Source organism: Pelodiscus sinensis, chromosome 1 (assembly GCF_049634645.1).
Source record: "Pelodiscus sinensis isolate JC-2024 chromosome 1, ASM4963464v1, whole genome shotgun sequence".
Taxonomy (NCBI): Eukaryota; Metazoa; Chordata; order Testudines; family Trionychidae; genus Pelodiscus; species Pelodiscus sinensis.
This window is the reverse complement of record NC_134711.1, coordinates 260039787-260056101: the sequence shown is the minus strand read 5'-3', so window position 1 is coordinate 260056101 and position 16315 is coordinate 260039787.

Sequence of the window (16315 nt, the reverse complement as noted above, 5' to 3'; positions counted from 1 at the left end):
GACAGAGGGAGGGCAGGGCTGGTGTCAAAAGTGGCAGATGCCCCAAGGACCAGTGATTTAAAAGAGCCCAGGCTATGAGCCCTCTAAATCACCACTAGAGTCCCCTACTGTGCCCTCCAGATGGCAATGAGGATTTGCAGGGGAGGCACAAAACACAAAGAAAGTGTAATTGTGAGATTCCGAAAGATAGCTACAATACTTGAAACAAGATTTAATAATTTGAAATGTCTTCTAAAATCTGAGCAGGATGAGTGTGGAGCATGCTTTTAGACTTCTCCAGAAAGAATAACTTCTCATATCTTGCTTACAACAATCCTGTTACTGCATCCCAGAATCATGTTTGCACTTTTTGCAACAGCATCACACTGCTGACTCATATTTTGCTTGCGGTCCACTAAGACCCCTAGATCCCTTTCTGCAGTACTCCTTCCTAGACAGTCACTTACTATTCTGTCTGTGTGAAATGGATTGTTCCTTACTAAGTGAAGTACTTTGCATTTGTCCCTATTAAACTTCATCCTATTTACCTGAGCCCATTGCTCCTGTTTGTCCATGTCATTTTGAATTATGACCTTATTCGTGAAAACACTTGCAACCCATCCCAGGTTGGTACACTTAATAAGCGTGCTCTTTATGTCATTGTCTAAATCATTGATGAAGATATTGAACAGAACCATTCCCAAAATAGATCCCTGCAGAACTCCATGGCTGTGTCTACACTGGCACCCTTTTCCGTAAAAGGGATGCTAATGAGACACTTTGGAATTGAAAATTCCGCGGGGGATTTAAATATCCCCTGCGGCATTTGCATGAACATGGCTGCCGCTTTTTTCTGGCTTGGGGTTTTGCCGGAGAAAAGCGCCAGTCTAGATGGGATCTTGCGGAAAATAAGCCCTTTTCCGCAAGATCCCTTATTCCTACTTGAAAATGACTTTTCCGCAAGATCCTGTCTAGACTGGCGCTTTTCTCCGGCAAAATCCCGAGCCGGAAAAAAGCGGCAGCCATGTCCATGCAAATGCCGAAGTGTCTCATTAGCATCCCTTTTATGGAAAAGGGTGCCAGTGTAGACACAGCCCACTTGTTATTCCTTTCCAGCATTAGTGTCTGAGAATGGTTATCCAGCCACTTATGTACCCTCCTTATAGTAGCTGCATCTAACTTGTATTTGCCATGTTTATTGATAAAAAGATCATGCAAGACCATATCAAATGTTTTACTAAAGTCTACATATACCACGTCCGCTGCTTCTCCCTTATCCACAAAACTTGTTATCCTATCAAAGAAAGCTATGAGACATGATTTGTTCTTTACAAATCCATGCTGGCTGTTACCTATCACCTTATTTTCTTCCAGATATTTGCAGATGAATTCCATAATTACCTGCTCTAGGGGCCCTGTGCTTCAAAAAGCCCCGCGCATGCGCTGTGGCGCCACCACGCATGTGCGTTGCGTCATCACGCATGCACCGTGGCAAAGGGGGGCCCTGCAAGATTATGCTACCCTGGGCACTGCAAAACGGCCCCTGACCTGATCCATTATCTTTCCAGGCACAAAAGTTAAACGGACTGGTCTGTAGTTTCCTGGGTTGCTCTTATCCCTTTTTATAGGTGGGCACTATATATGGCCTTTTCCAGTCTTCTGCAATCTCTCCTGTCTTCCATGATTATTCAAAGATGAAAGCTAAAGTCTCAGATACCTTCTCTATCAGCTACTTGAACGTTATAGGAGGCATTTCTTCAGGACCTGGTCACTTGAAGATATTTAATTCTTCTAAGTAATTTTTAACTTGTTATTTTTTTATTTTATCTTCTAAACATACCCCATTTTCGCTACCATTCATTGTATTAGGAATCCCTTCATCATCAAACTTTTTGGTAAAGACTGAAAAAAGTAATTAAGTGACATGGATCTTTAGCACATCTTGCAACACCAGCTACAGCAGTGCCCTGAGAATGCCTGTTCTCATTTTCAGGTGACATTGTAAACAAGAAGTGAGTAGCATTGTCTCATGCAAATGTAAACAAATTAGTTTGTTTGACTGACTGGCTGAAAAAGAAGAATTGCCACCGTAACCTTTAATTAAAAACTTGTTTAATACAACTCAGTGTCATATGGCCTTACATTGCCCATTGAGGATAAATTTACTGTGTAACAGATTTACACTAGAAGAGCCATGGTGAGTTTCATGGTCCACAGAGAAAGTGACTAAATATTGTGTCTCGCCTTGAACTCCACTCAACATCAACACAGGTTTGATTGACAGCAAAGAGAATGAAGACTTCTGAGCCAGTTTCATATGGACCTGGAATTTCTGATGCAGTATAATTTCAGTGGTATAGAGAAAGTTCACTGAATCCCACTGACAGAGAGAGGGAAAGGGATAATTGCCCCGGAGTTTGGCCATTCAAAGGAGCCTGGGACTCCCAGCAGCACAGAGACTTAGGGGCAACTTTGAGGGCTGCTGAGTGGGGGAGAGCATGTAGCAATCTGGGTGGCACTAAGGGTTGGCTGCCTTGGCCCGCCTCTTCTCCCTGAGACCCTGCCTTTCTGGGGGAGAAGAGCTGCCCCCTCCCCATACACCTGGTCCAGGGTTGCGGGGAGGCTGTTGGATCCCCTGAGTCCACTATGACAATGTGGGCAGCCAAAAATCATAACACATATTGCTGAGTATTGCAAAATGACTCAGTTTCCTGGAGGTCTTTGTGCATTGAACATTATTGATAAGAAAGCTGTGGCTTGGCTTGACCAGATCACATATGCCAAATAATAAATAGGCCTCTGAAGCATTATTTTTAATTATCTTGATAGCCAACATGTTCCCTTACAACAGCAGTTCTCAAACTGTTCACTGGGCCTGCTTCAGAAAAGCTGCTAGTGGGCCCAAATGTCTTTCTTTACCTAAAGGTTCCTGTAGCTTCCCATGGCTCCCCTTTGCAGGTAACAGTGAACAAGAGACAATGGAACCTGCAAGACTCCATGGCTATGTAGCATTTAGATAAACAAAGCAGCACGGGCCTGCTAGCAGCTTTTGCAAATTGGGCCCATGGAACTGTTTGAGAACAACTGCATTTTAAGATTCTGACAGTATTTATGTCATAAACCAAATTTGTAATGGATTTTTAATTCAGTAATAAAAATCTACTCTAGGCTTATAGTTGGCATTTAAATTCTTGAAGACAAATTGTTTCTGTAATCATAAATGTGTTTGTTTTTTAATTGAAGTTATAGGTAAAAAATATCTAATGCCATTGGGTGGTCCTAAAACAAATATGGCATTATTTAAAATTACATTTTATAGCTATATATATTAACATAGACTAGATCCTTCTAATGGAAAATATCCATTTCTCATAACCATAATTATTACCCCAGGAGCATTATAAATATTCATAGCTGAAATATATACACAGATTAAGGGAACCATGTATTGTCTGGCAGAAGCAAAGTATGGAAGCAAAATTAAGGTTGTGTGTTTAAACTTTGAAGGAAACTAATGTGTATAGCACTTTTCCCTATTTGCTAGAGGCAGAAAAGTTTAAATTGAAGTTGTGGAATCTGTCAGTAAAAATATACCAGGGGGATATTAAGGTACCCTAATTAAGAAGTGTCCCATAATTTGTACTGAAATTAGTACAGGCAATGATCTTTCCCTCTGGTTGTGCACATAGAGGAAAGGAACTTTTTCAGCTGTAATGTTGGGGAGTGACACATATACAAAGTATCTTCTCCTTTCTAGGGACTCCAAAAGAATTCCCCCAGAACTGTTACGATTCCATGGCACACTCTTTTAGACTGGATGGATTAGGAGGTGGTAAGGAAAGTGTCCCATAATTTGTCACTTTGGGTAAATCTGCACAGCGGCACTAGCTCAAAATAAGCTATGCAATTTAAGCGATACAAATTGCATTGCTTATGTCAAGCTTATTTCGAGATAGTCTGTTTTGAAATTTGGTGCTTTCTTCAAAGTGCCAAATTTCAAAATAGATCACTATTCCAACTAGTTCCTTAATCCTTGTAGAAGGAGGTTTACCAGGATGTTGGAATAGCATGCCCATTATTTTGATTTCATTTTGAAATAATGGGAATGCTGTAAAGATGTGGAAAATGCTATTTTGGAATACCAGACGTTTCCCGAAATAGCGCCTCAGTCTAGATGTGCCTTTCATTTTGACTAGATTATATTGGGAGGGAAGTTGTATTTACCAACCTTAATCCTGTTTAAACAAGATGTTTATGGATTAACTCAGTTTAATCCTCTCACAGGAAAGTGAGTAGGTAGCCCTCTCTGCTCTGTTACTTCAGTGATTTTTTTTTTTTTTTTTTTGCTGGCTCATTTATTTTCATGCATAGCAAAGGACACACAATCAGTCTCTCGAGTGACTGTTTCATTATCAGCATTATGCTCATAGCTCTCAGGAGCACAGTAGGTGCTACCCCATGGAAGCAGGTGTAGACTGAGTGGATGCCATTGCAACAATGATTCAGAAGTGTGCTTGAAGTGAATACTGATCAGCAACCCTGAACCCATGCTGGCTTTAAATCCACTTGTATAAAAAGAAATGAAATGCTTGATACCATCTGGGCCTCTTCTCTTTCCTATGAGTAGAAAAATAACCTTGCTTTAGCCAGATCTTTCTTACTGTGCACTTGTCAATTTATATCTCAGAAAACACTTAAACTGTGTTTTAATCACGTGCCAAACACTGCTCACTTCACATTGTAAACCATTTTTATCTAAATTGAACATATGGTGGTAATGCAACATATGCTATATTTTTCTTTCAGACCTATTACATTCATACCATGATAACAGTAATATGTTGGCACTATTATGCTTCCTGATACAGTTTAATCTGATGTCTTGCACCAGTAGCTTCTCATAGCTGGTGAATTAAGACATTTATTGAATTATCCTTTTATATGATATGAGGAAATGTTTCCATGTTGAACAATTACTGGTCTGTGTAATTTGTAATATTTCTCAAAATAAACTAGTTGTTTTTCTACAGACAAAGGAGGACACAGACCCTGCCTTGACTTAAAGAGTGACCAAAATTGTTAAAGTGTAGAAAAATTAATATCGTGTATAGTCATTGATAGGAGATTGAAACTCTTCCATTTGTTGCTTTAGACCAGTTAAAAACATTAGGTCAAGAATACCTGGCAGTCACAAACTCAAGGTAGTTTCAATGTAGGCAATATGAACGTTAGGATTATTTAAATGCATAGACCATGTCAAATGGGAAATCATATCAAAAGATAGGTCACCTACGTGGTAGCTAATCTCAAATGGATGATTTCAGACTCTTGACTGCTAAACTTGAAAAGTACATGTTTCAAGAGTACTGAACACATTTTCTTCTGAATGGGTTGTTCTGTAAATCTCCTCCAGACTTGCAAATTAGTCTGAATTTTAAGACAAAGACTTATTTCTCTAATACACCTGAGTACAGCTTACACACAGCTGAGAAGAAGTCCATGGTCCTGTGCAACAAAATAGCATGAGATCACGTAATTAAAGACTATCTCATAATACTTGGGCAACATTAATTCTGTAGTTTCTCAACTTAAGTGCATTTTCTTGTATGAACCTAGCTCCCTGGCCAGACTACATTTTATAGGATTATCCACCGCTGCTGTGGTTGAAGTGCTATGGTGAATCATTTTATTCTTGTAATATGTCCCATGGCAATGCCAATTGGATGCACAGTTAATCACATGAAGGAAACCAACCCTCAAATGAAAATGCTTATGAAACATCATTAATGTCCTACAAAGGAATTCCACACTCTTGCTAGTTTCTTAAAAGGGAAGAAAACCTGAATCTTCTGAAAATCTTGTACATTAACAAACTCATATTTTCTATCTTGTTTGAATGGAAAAACGACTGAGAGGTAGATAAATAGCTAGCTTACGTCAGTCTTAAATATTTTAGTTCTGAGAATAAATGAGTGTACAGACTTACATTATAGTTTGATTTTCACGGTGTATATTTTTTCTTGTTTCAGACAATATACCTGTGAAATGAGTGGCATGGTATATGTTCCAGGTGGGTGGAGTAATTTCAATTGTAGTCATTCTAGCAATACATAGCAATATAACAAGCTTAGCTGACTAAAAATCATGGACTTTTAAAATAAAACAAAATTAAAATATTCCCGTGACAACTATTTGCTGTCTTAATTGTGCTTTTTAGGTTCCTATTATATTTAGTGACTAATTAAAATATAATCAAGTACTGAAATTAGTACAGGCAATGATCTTTCCCTCTGGTTGTGCACATAGAGGAAAGGAACTTTTTCAGCTGTAATGTTGGGGAGTGACACATATACAAAGTATCTTCTCCTTTCTAGGGACTCCAAAAGAATTCCCCCAGAACTGTTATGATTCCATGGCACACTCTTTTAGACTGGATGGATTAGGAGGTGGTAAGGAAAGGTGTAAACATGACTCAGACTTTCATTTATAATGAGTTGCTGCAGGCGATGTCTAGACTGATGCTTTTTTTCCCAGCAAACGGTACGCAAATTGCTCTCCACAATTTGCCTACCTTTTTTCTGATAGTTTTGTTGAAAGAGTCTTTTCCGAAATTTGACCCATCTACACTGGGCTAAATTTCAGAAAAACTTCCTCTTTTGTAAGAGTCCTTCTTCCTCAGGAAAACAGGGCTTTCAAAAGAACATGTCTGCTCTTCCGCAAAAAATGTCAGAAGAGTAGACGCATTCTCAGGACATAGCAGACTTTTTCTGGGATATCAGAGGTATACCAGAAAATCTCCATAGTCTAGACATAGCCTGATGCTGGCTGAAGAAACATGTAACAGCTGGTAGGGTCCCTTGCAGATCTTGTAAAAGAGTCAGTCTTCTGTGTGGATACTTCTGCATCATATGGGAATGGAATAGATGGGTTTGGAAGACTACATATGCAGCACAGCTGTTCCTAACTGAGAGTAAACTTTCATGAAAATGTTGTAAGAGTTCCTGGATCTTCTTTTGCATCCCTTCCTCCCTGTCTCTAACAGATAGTTCCACCAGCAAGGTGGTGATGTATTCTTGAGTTTGCTTTTAAATCTTTTGTTCTTGTCTGCTGAAAATCACAGCTATAGAGTAAGTTGTCTTTTAAATAACCAGTCCCTCCAATAGAATCTAGCATTTTCTCATGCTGCATAAAACACAGCAAGTGTTTTTGCATTACAGAACATTCTTTACGTTTCATGAATTTCTTATTTCCACCCTGGAATTCACAGAAAAAAAATACTCTGTTTAATCTGACATAGGGGACTTTAAAAATAGAATTGGAAAGGAAGAAAAAGCCTTGAACATAGTGTCCAATAGAAATTTAAAAACAACATTAGACTAGTTTTTAAAGAACAGTTTTACTGTAAAAGGCTTCCTGTGGCTTTTGCTTACAATACATTGGTATAAACAGAAACACATTATTTTAGTTATAGGAAATAGCCAAAGGACACTTCTACTGATACCTCTATAATACATTTGTAAGTATGCATAGGTTGGATCTCCCTTGTCAGGCACCTTTGGGACCTGAGCTGTCCTCAACCAGGGAGCTTGCCAGACCGGGGGAGGTCAAAGCGCCACTGTTAGCTATCCTACTGTTGGCTCCTCTTCCTGGAGCTGCCAACGTTGGGGTTCCCCACCCTGCCACTTCCCTGCTCATAATGGCCTGGAAGAGGCTCCCCACTCGCTGCCACTGGGGGGTTCCCAGTCAGGGCCGCCCAGATGCCATCAGCCCAGGGCCAGATTATCCATTAGGCATAGTGGGCATAGTGGCTAGGGCCTATGAAAAATTAGGGCCTGTGAAGAATTTAGGGCCTGAAAAAAATGTATAATTGACTTAAAAATAAGAAAATAAAATTGCTAAATCACACAAACATTTTTGCTATTTTTTATTAGAATACATGTGCAAATGTTGAAGGTCAATTAAGTGCAGGTGTATTAAATCTTTAGTCAAGAAACAACATACAGGTATAACATACAATTTACACACACACAGTCCATACAGGTCCTCTACAAGCTAGGCAGCAGCATGACCTCACAGCTGCTTAATGAGCCCCACCCAGGAGCTCAGAACTCCTTCACTGGGAGATGCCTTACTGAAGGAGTGGGTACTTCTCCCCCTAGCAGCAGCAGCAGCATGCTAGAGATGGAGTTTGTATCTGTCAGCTGGTAGGGAGGAGGCATAAGGGGGAGGGGACAATAAATGGCTGCCAAGGACAGGATTAGAGGGGGAAGTTTGGGGTATCCTGGCTGTGCTGGGAGAGCAGAGGATTGGTGTGATTACAGCAGCTGGGTCTGGCTGCAGTTTCATGTGAGAAACCCAGAAGCCTCTATCCTGCTGATTTGGGAGGGAATGGGAGAAAAGGGGGAGTAGATGGGATAGGTTACGTAGGTGAGGGACAAGGGGGTTGGCTGGGTGCTGGCATCTGTGAGGTGAGGTAGAGGGAGTTTGTTTAGTGTTCTGACTCATTCTTATCTGGGCTGCAACTGCTGGTACAAGGGAAAGACATAGAACTCTCTCCTGGGCTGGGGGAAGAGTAGAGAAGCAGGCTGCATGGGAAAATGATATGCAGGGATATGGGGGCATATGGTTATATGGGAGATAAGGATGCTGCTGTGGAAATTTCATAGTCTCATTAATGCATCAGAAGGAGCTTAGTCAAATATATCTTCCCTTTTCTTGTTGAGGCTGGAATGAGGAGAGGTTGGTATTAATTACCAACTGATTGGTGACATCATTACACGATCTTAAATATGCCAGGAAAATATGTTGAGGGAATGTATAAAGTAGCACCCACTGTTAGACTTGTAGAGCAAACAGAAAACAGTGACTCCTCAGCAGTCCTAGACCAAAATATTTTTCACCTAGTATCAGGAGGAAGAGATAAAGCGCTTGCTTTTGGCCATGTTGAGTTTGTTAAGAGGAGGCAATCTGTCTGGGGATGTTAGCCTGAGCTAAAACTAGTTTGTTTGGAGGGAGGCAGGTCCAGAGCAGACAAATAAAGGGGATGGAGAGATTCTGCATTAGCAGATCTTAATGCAGGACCTGACCTCACATGTATTGGGATTTTCTATTGTAAACTACCAGACTGTTGTTTTTTAAGTTTATCCTGTACAGACTAACTCGGCTACCCCCTGAAGCTATTGTAAAGCAGCTAGGTTGCTTTTGTAGATAAGGATTAGGTGGATAAGCCTAGCTCATGACATTTGCATGATTACATTTCAAAGAAAGTTTACATACATGTTTATGGGTTAAGTTGGTGGGAGTAAGTTTTTGACAGATTTTTTTGGAGTGTTGTAGATATCTGAAGACTCTGATCTTTATTTTTAAAAATACCCTGTGTATTTTCCAAACAACATGGTAAATTGTTAAAACTGGGAGAACTTTGCCATGGAACTTGTTTATTTCTTTGGCCTTTCAATTAGAGTTGGAGTCCAGAAGAGTGATTTCCATTACATTTTAGAATTTGTTTGGGAAGGGGCACTAAGGCCAGATCTTTTTCTATATAGTATAGTCTGGCTTTTATGAGTCAATGGGAGTACTAGGTTTGATGCTGGGTGTATTGTAGAATGAAGACTGTATTTGAAATCTCTATAAAAAATTGATCCGTCTACAAACTCTGAAGCCATGTTTTAGAGTGCTGCTCTGAAGCTTCTACTCTTTTAGGTGACACACACAAAGTGAAAGTTTCAAACAAGGATAACTTTTATCTGCATTTACAGGTCTGTTTCACTTGCATAGTGATCCTAAACATTCATTTAAAATCCTCATAATAAACCACCTGATGTTTTACTTTCCATCCTATTTTCACATTTGTGGCTTTATTTGCTTTCTGTGTTCCTTTATTACTTATTTTTACTGTTCTATGTTTGTGCACTAGTAATTAAATTCAGAGAAACTACATAGGCAAAGAGTGAATGCCTTTTTCTCTGCTTTCAAATATAAGTAAATATTGTATTAATATTTGCAAGCCGAGCATAACTGTTTCCAGTTGATTTATAGATTGCTTTAGCATCTTAAAGCTGAGCTATGAGTGTGTGTTTAGTAGCTTGAGTTGTTAGAAAGCATGATAAAATACTTGTAGTCCCAGGGTAGTGTTAATTTTCTTTTTATTTGTTATTAAATAAACAACCTAAGCATTGCTCCTTGTTAATTTCCCTTATTTTAAATTTTTTGTCTTCCGTACCTACAAGCTGTTTAAAATAAATATTTATATCGAGTTTTTTTTGTTTGTACTTATGGGATACATAAAAAATTCAACCCACCCAAAGATGAAAAACGTTAAAGGAAACACTACTTATTACTACGGTGTTTGCATTTCACAGTTGAGTTTCAGAAACCTACTACTAAATGATATTGAACGATCTTGTGACACAATGTTGACAAGTTATTAGCTCTGTGGCACAATGCATAGCTCTGTGGATTTTACAGTCATGGAGATGGCAACATCACCTTACTTTATTACCTAACTGATTAACTAGCAGGTGAATCCTAAGTACAATTGTAGAATACAACAAAATGGCTGTTATTTTAGAATGAAGTAACATGATTTTCTCACACTGTGTACCACTTTCAAGAGCGAACATTGAAGTGTGTGACATTAGGTGTATAGGTGATAGGGTATAGGGTATTTCTCCCTTAGATTTCTATATAGTCTAATTTAAGGGCCTACAATTATGAGAGCTCCTAGGGCTTATAAAGAGCTTAATCCCACCTGGTTCAGCCATTGCTGACCCCAGTACCTTTGGGGGTTCCTCGGGGTTTCCTGGCACTAAGGCCACCTGGACGCTGCCACTGGGGGATTCCTGGGGTTTTCTGGCCTGGGCCACCAGGCTGGCCTTGCTGCCACTGGGGATTCCCCTGCTGGGGCTTGCAGTCCTGCCTGCTGCCTGGCCCTGTGACTAGGGTTCCCTGGCTGGGGCTCCTGGGCCACTCTGTGACCCCTCTGCTTGGGGGAGCTCTGAGGGTTCCTCAGGCAGGGCCACTCCAACTGCCTTCCCCCACGGATACCGGGGGGTTTCCCATCCCAGTCAGATGCCGTTTGGCCCGGCTGACACTGGGATCCCCTGCCTAACCACTGATGGACCAGCCGGGACTCTGCACACCTCTCTTTCCCGGGGCTCTTTGGTCCAGCGACATCTGTGGCCTTGCCATACCATGGATGTTGTCGGACCAGAGAGTCCTGGATTTGGGAGGTTCAACCTATATACCTTTGTTTCCCTGCAGAGTATATGAACAACATGGCAGACAAATAACAAGAAAGTTTGACCATGCCAAAACTTCTCTTGGTTCTCCTGAAATGGATTTTCTTTTCTGTCTCCATTTCACTCCTTGTGGGAAAAAAATGCATTTTTGAACTTTCAACCTGGTTTACAATGGAAGTTGGAGTTTGTTTTGTTTTTCAAAAAAAATTGCAGTTTTTAATGGAAAAGAAAGACTGTGTTCTTGCAAGACCTACTAACAACACTTAGAAGTATATGAGGGTATGTCTACACTACCCTCCTAGTTTGAACTAGGAGGGTAATGTAGGCATACCGCACTTGCAAATGAAGCCCGAGATTTGAATTCTATGTATTCATTTCACGAGGAGTAACGGTAGTTCGAACTAGGAAGCCTAGTTCGAACTACCTAGTTCGTGCCCCGTGTAGCTGCGCTACACGGGGTTCGAACCAGCGGGGTTTTAAAAATGGCGGCTCCCCGCTTATGCAAATGAAGCCCAGGAAATTCAAATCCCGGGCTTCATTTGCAAGTGCGGTATGCCTACATTACCCCGCTAGTTCGAACTAGCGGGGTAGTGTAGACATACCCTGAGTGAATATTGATAGATATTTTGGAAGAAGTGAATTTTAAAGAGGCATTTTAAGGAAAAGAGGTTAATTGCTCTTTGCAACAGAGAGCTAGAAGGAAGCTCAGGGGAACACTTCAGTTAGAAAGAGGAATATTTCAAAAAACTTTGAGTATGTAAAAAGAGATAATGAAATTTCAGATACTTTTTGCTGTTGATATGTTCTTCATACAAAAACCTGATGTGGACGTTTTACTCAATAAAAAGGTTCAAGCAGTGGGATTTTTTTACAGGAATTCATCATTCACTAAACAGCCATACAGAGTAATGTTAACTCACACACAGCCTTTCCTATGTTTTCTCATTTTTATTGACAGACAATTCTAACCAAATCACAGAAAGGTTACATGACTTAGCATTTACTGATAAATGAAGAATAATTCTGAATTCATAATCAAATCAATCCTCAACTAATTTTTCCTCTGGGCAATAATTTATCATAAGTGCATAACTATTAGAAGCTTTTTTTTCTCTGAAGCACCTCATCAAGTTAATATCGGGGGGTATGTCTACACTACCCCGCTAGTTCGAACTAGCGGGGTAATGTATGCATACCGCACTTGCTAATGAAGCCCGGGATTTGAATTTCCCAGGCTTCATTAGCATAAGCGGGGAGCCACCATTTTTAAATCCCCGCTGCTTCGAACCCCGTGCAGCGCGGCTACACGGGGCTCGAACTAGGTAGTTCGGACTAGGTTCCTATTCCGAACTACCGTTACTCCTCGTGAAACGAGGTGTACCGGTAGTTCGGAATAGGCACCCTAGTCCGAACTACCTAGTTCGAGCCCCGTGTAGCCGCGCTGCACGGGGTTCGAAGCAGCGGGGATTTAAAAATGGTGGCTCCCCGCTTATGCTAATGAAGCCCGGGAAATTCAAATCCCGGGCTTCATTAGCAAGTGCGGTATGCATACATTACCCCGCTAGTTCGAACTAGCGGGGTAGTGTAGACATACCCTGGGTGATTTCTTAATAGAATGGGTATCTTTCTTGCTCTAGTGTGCCCAACCAAAAGGTGATTTATTAGATTAAAAAAACCACATCTTGCTAATAGAATTCATGTATATATTGGTTTTACTTTCTCAAAATATTACTAAAACCCATAATACCCTGGGACCCAGAAAGCTGCAGTTTTCATTTGTCCTCTAATCCCTGCCCTTCCCATTGGTCACTATCATTCTTCCTTGTTCTGTCATCTGTCTTGTACTCCTTGCCTTCCCCATCTGTCCCTCAACCACACTATCTGCAAGGCTCCTTCTGCGCTGTCAGTTACTGCATCCTCTGTTCCCTGCTTTACAACAGCATCTTTAGTGCTGTTCTCCTGCATTGAAATATGGGCTGTAGAAGGGTGTCAAATTCCTTTCCCTCATTTCCTGACAGGAAGCATGAGTGACACCATCCTTTCCTCAATTCCTGTTCTTTTCCTTCTAGGCACCCAGAAGGAGAAGATTATGGCACTCATTGTTGCTTCATTTTGGCTTTAATTTCATTTCTCCTTCCCTATAGCCCCACCTTTTGCCTCACACGTAATCTTCTGTGCGCCCAAGCTTAAAAGAGACTATAGGGAGAATGTTTCCATATTTTGATTGGTCTATTTTCTACCTCTCCACTCAGCAACTCCCATTTCTGGGCTTGCTTATTTCTTGCTCTTCCCTTGCTAATCCTTGATTTTTCTCCACTCCAGTAAGGCACTGTTACCTACTCATATCTTCCCCTTCTGGCTTCAATCCATTTCAGGAGCCTCTTCTGATTATATGAAATCTCCTTTTTTCCCTCCTCCCACCATGCCTATGTTTTAGACCATACCTAGCTTCCTGTGTCTCCTAGTGGCTTCCCTGGCCATTCGTTAGGTTTATCCTCTGGTGGGCTAACAAATGGTTTGTTTATCTAAGAGTCCAAAGGCCCAGAGCACCACAGCTCCCATTGGTCGTGAATGACCAACCACGGCCATTGGGAATTGTGGAAAGCGGTGCAGACTGGGTCACTGTTGGCTGGGAATTGTGTTAAATTAATCTCAAATTAATCGCTCAGTCTTGTTAAATTAATCTCAAAGCTGTTCAAATTTACACTGATTCCCAAGCCCATCCACTTGGGCCCACAGAAGAAGAGAATAGCAGTGATCCCATGCATTATGGGCACACATTCACTATGGCCCTGCTCTGACCCTTATATTAAGGGACGGTAGCAGGGCTGATGTACAGATCATACAGAACTGTCCTGTGTACATAGGGCATCACTGAAGGCCAGGGGCCATTTCCAACCACTTTTAAGCCCCTTGATGCTGCTAGAGTAATGAAAAAGGGCTGAATGCAACCAAGAAACAGATCCTGTTGTAAACCTGGGATGTAAGTGAGAGCAGAATCAGACTGAAAATACTTGAATTTTTAACTCAAGCTAGAGGTCAATTCTGATGTTATAGGTCCCCAAATCCTCCCAAGTTTTAGTATCATAATTAGGGAAAAATCAAATTGAACCACATTCTAAGCCTCTTTAAATTGATCTGTTCTCTTGATAACTGAATCTCAAAGCCTGAAGCTCCTTTTCTCTTTAAACTTCCACTTATTATCCAGTTTATTTTTTGTTTACCTTTTATGTTGTCACCTACAAAATAGGTTTGTGACCTACAGGGTAGCCTGTGTGGCAGTGGCTATGTCTAGACTGCAGAGCTTTTCCGAGATGCTGGAGGTATCCCGGAAAAACTCTGTGCCATCCAAGGAACACATCCGCTTTTTTGGAACAGTTTCTGAAAAAGTGGACATGTTCTTTCAGCATGCCTGTATTCCATTCAGTGAAAGGAATAAGGGATGTTCCAAAAGTGGAGGTTTTTTTTTCCAATATTTGGCCCCCTGTAGATGGGCCAAATTTTGGAAAAACCTTTTTTAGAAAAAAAAATGGAAAAAGATACGCAAATTGTGGTTTGCAATTTGTGTGTTTTTTTCCAACTTTTCTTGGCAGTGTAGAGGTAGTCAGTATATAGAAGCGGCGAGGAGTCCTGTGGCACCTTATAGACTAACTGAAGTGTTGGAGCATAAGCTTTTGTGGGCAAAGACCCACTTCGTCAGATGCATGTCCTGCACTGCATGCAAGAAGTGGGTCTTTGCCCATGAAAGCTTATGCTCCAACACTTCACTTCAGTTGGTCTATAAGGTGCCACAGGACTCCTCGCCGCTTTTGCAGATTCAGACTAACGCGGCTACCCCTCTTATACTTGACACCAGTATATAGAGTTCCTAGAAAACTGACCCTACAGAGTGGTGAACCTCCTGCCAGTTTCTGAATGTCTTTTATCTCCCCTGACTTCTATGTAACTTGCAGGTTTGTGTCTATGTCCCATAGCAACTCATTTGGCTGTGTCATGAAATTCAGGCAGATGTGCCTGCCCTCTAGGATGAATTTATGAGAATATGACCAGTGCCTGATAGATACATGATCCTTTCCAAATATGTTTGAAATGCACAGTAATGACAGTATCATAGTGCTTCACTGGTACATTATTTGCCCTTCCAGCTAAAAGTATTAAAGGGTAAATGTTGCTAAGAAATTCAAACGGGTTAAAGTGAAATAATTCTCATTTAGTCCATAAGGAATTTATCTTTAATAATCTAAGCCAATTGTCTCATTGGTCCATATGTTCCTCTCTGTTAAAAATCATGAAGGTATGCAGATTGTTCTTACAACAAAAAACATGAGGCATACCCCCTGTACAGATTACAAATGTCTAAGCAGCATGCTGCCATCAGAAGAAACAGCAGCTGAAGACATAAAGCTTCTACATAAATAAATATAATGTGACACTGCATATAGGGAGCCAAGGGAGGGTAGGGATGGAAGACATGTAAAGATGAAGCAGAACAAAAGTTAGATATACTGCATGATTTCAAACAACCTGGAATGAATGAATAACATTTTGACAGATTACTGTGGCTTTGCAAAAACTGAGAAACAAAATAAACAAATGGATCAGGCTCTACTTAATATTGTAAGAAAGAAATTTTCAGATAGTATTATTTCTAAACCAGCAGGGAATTTGGCTCACTGTGTGCATGACATGTCAAACCAATCTGATATCTTTCTTTGACAGGATAATGAGTCTGATGGATAAGGGAGAAGTGATAGACATGGTATACCTACACTTTTGTAAGACATTTAATACAATCTCACATGATATTCTTATCAATAAACTAGGCAAATACAACTTAGATGGGGCTATTATAAGGTAGGTGCACAACTGGCTGGACAATTGTTCTCAGAGAGTAGTTATTAACGGTTCAAAATCCTGCTAATAGGGCATAACAAATGGGGTTCCGCAGGGGTCTGTTTTGGGACCGGTTAATTTCAATATCTTCAATATCATCATCAACTATTTATATATTAGCTTAGAGAGTACATTTATTAAGTTTGAAGAATGGGAAGCGACTGTCTAGGAAGGAGTACGGCAGAAAGAGATCTAGGGGTCAT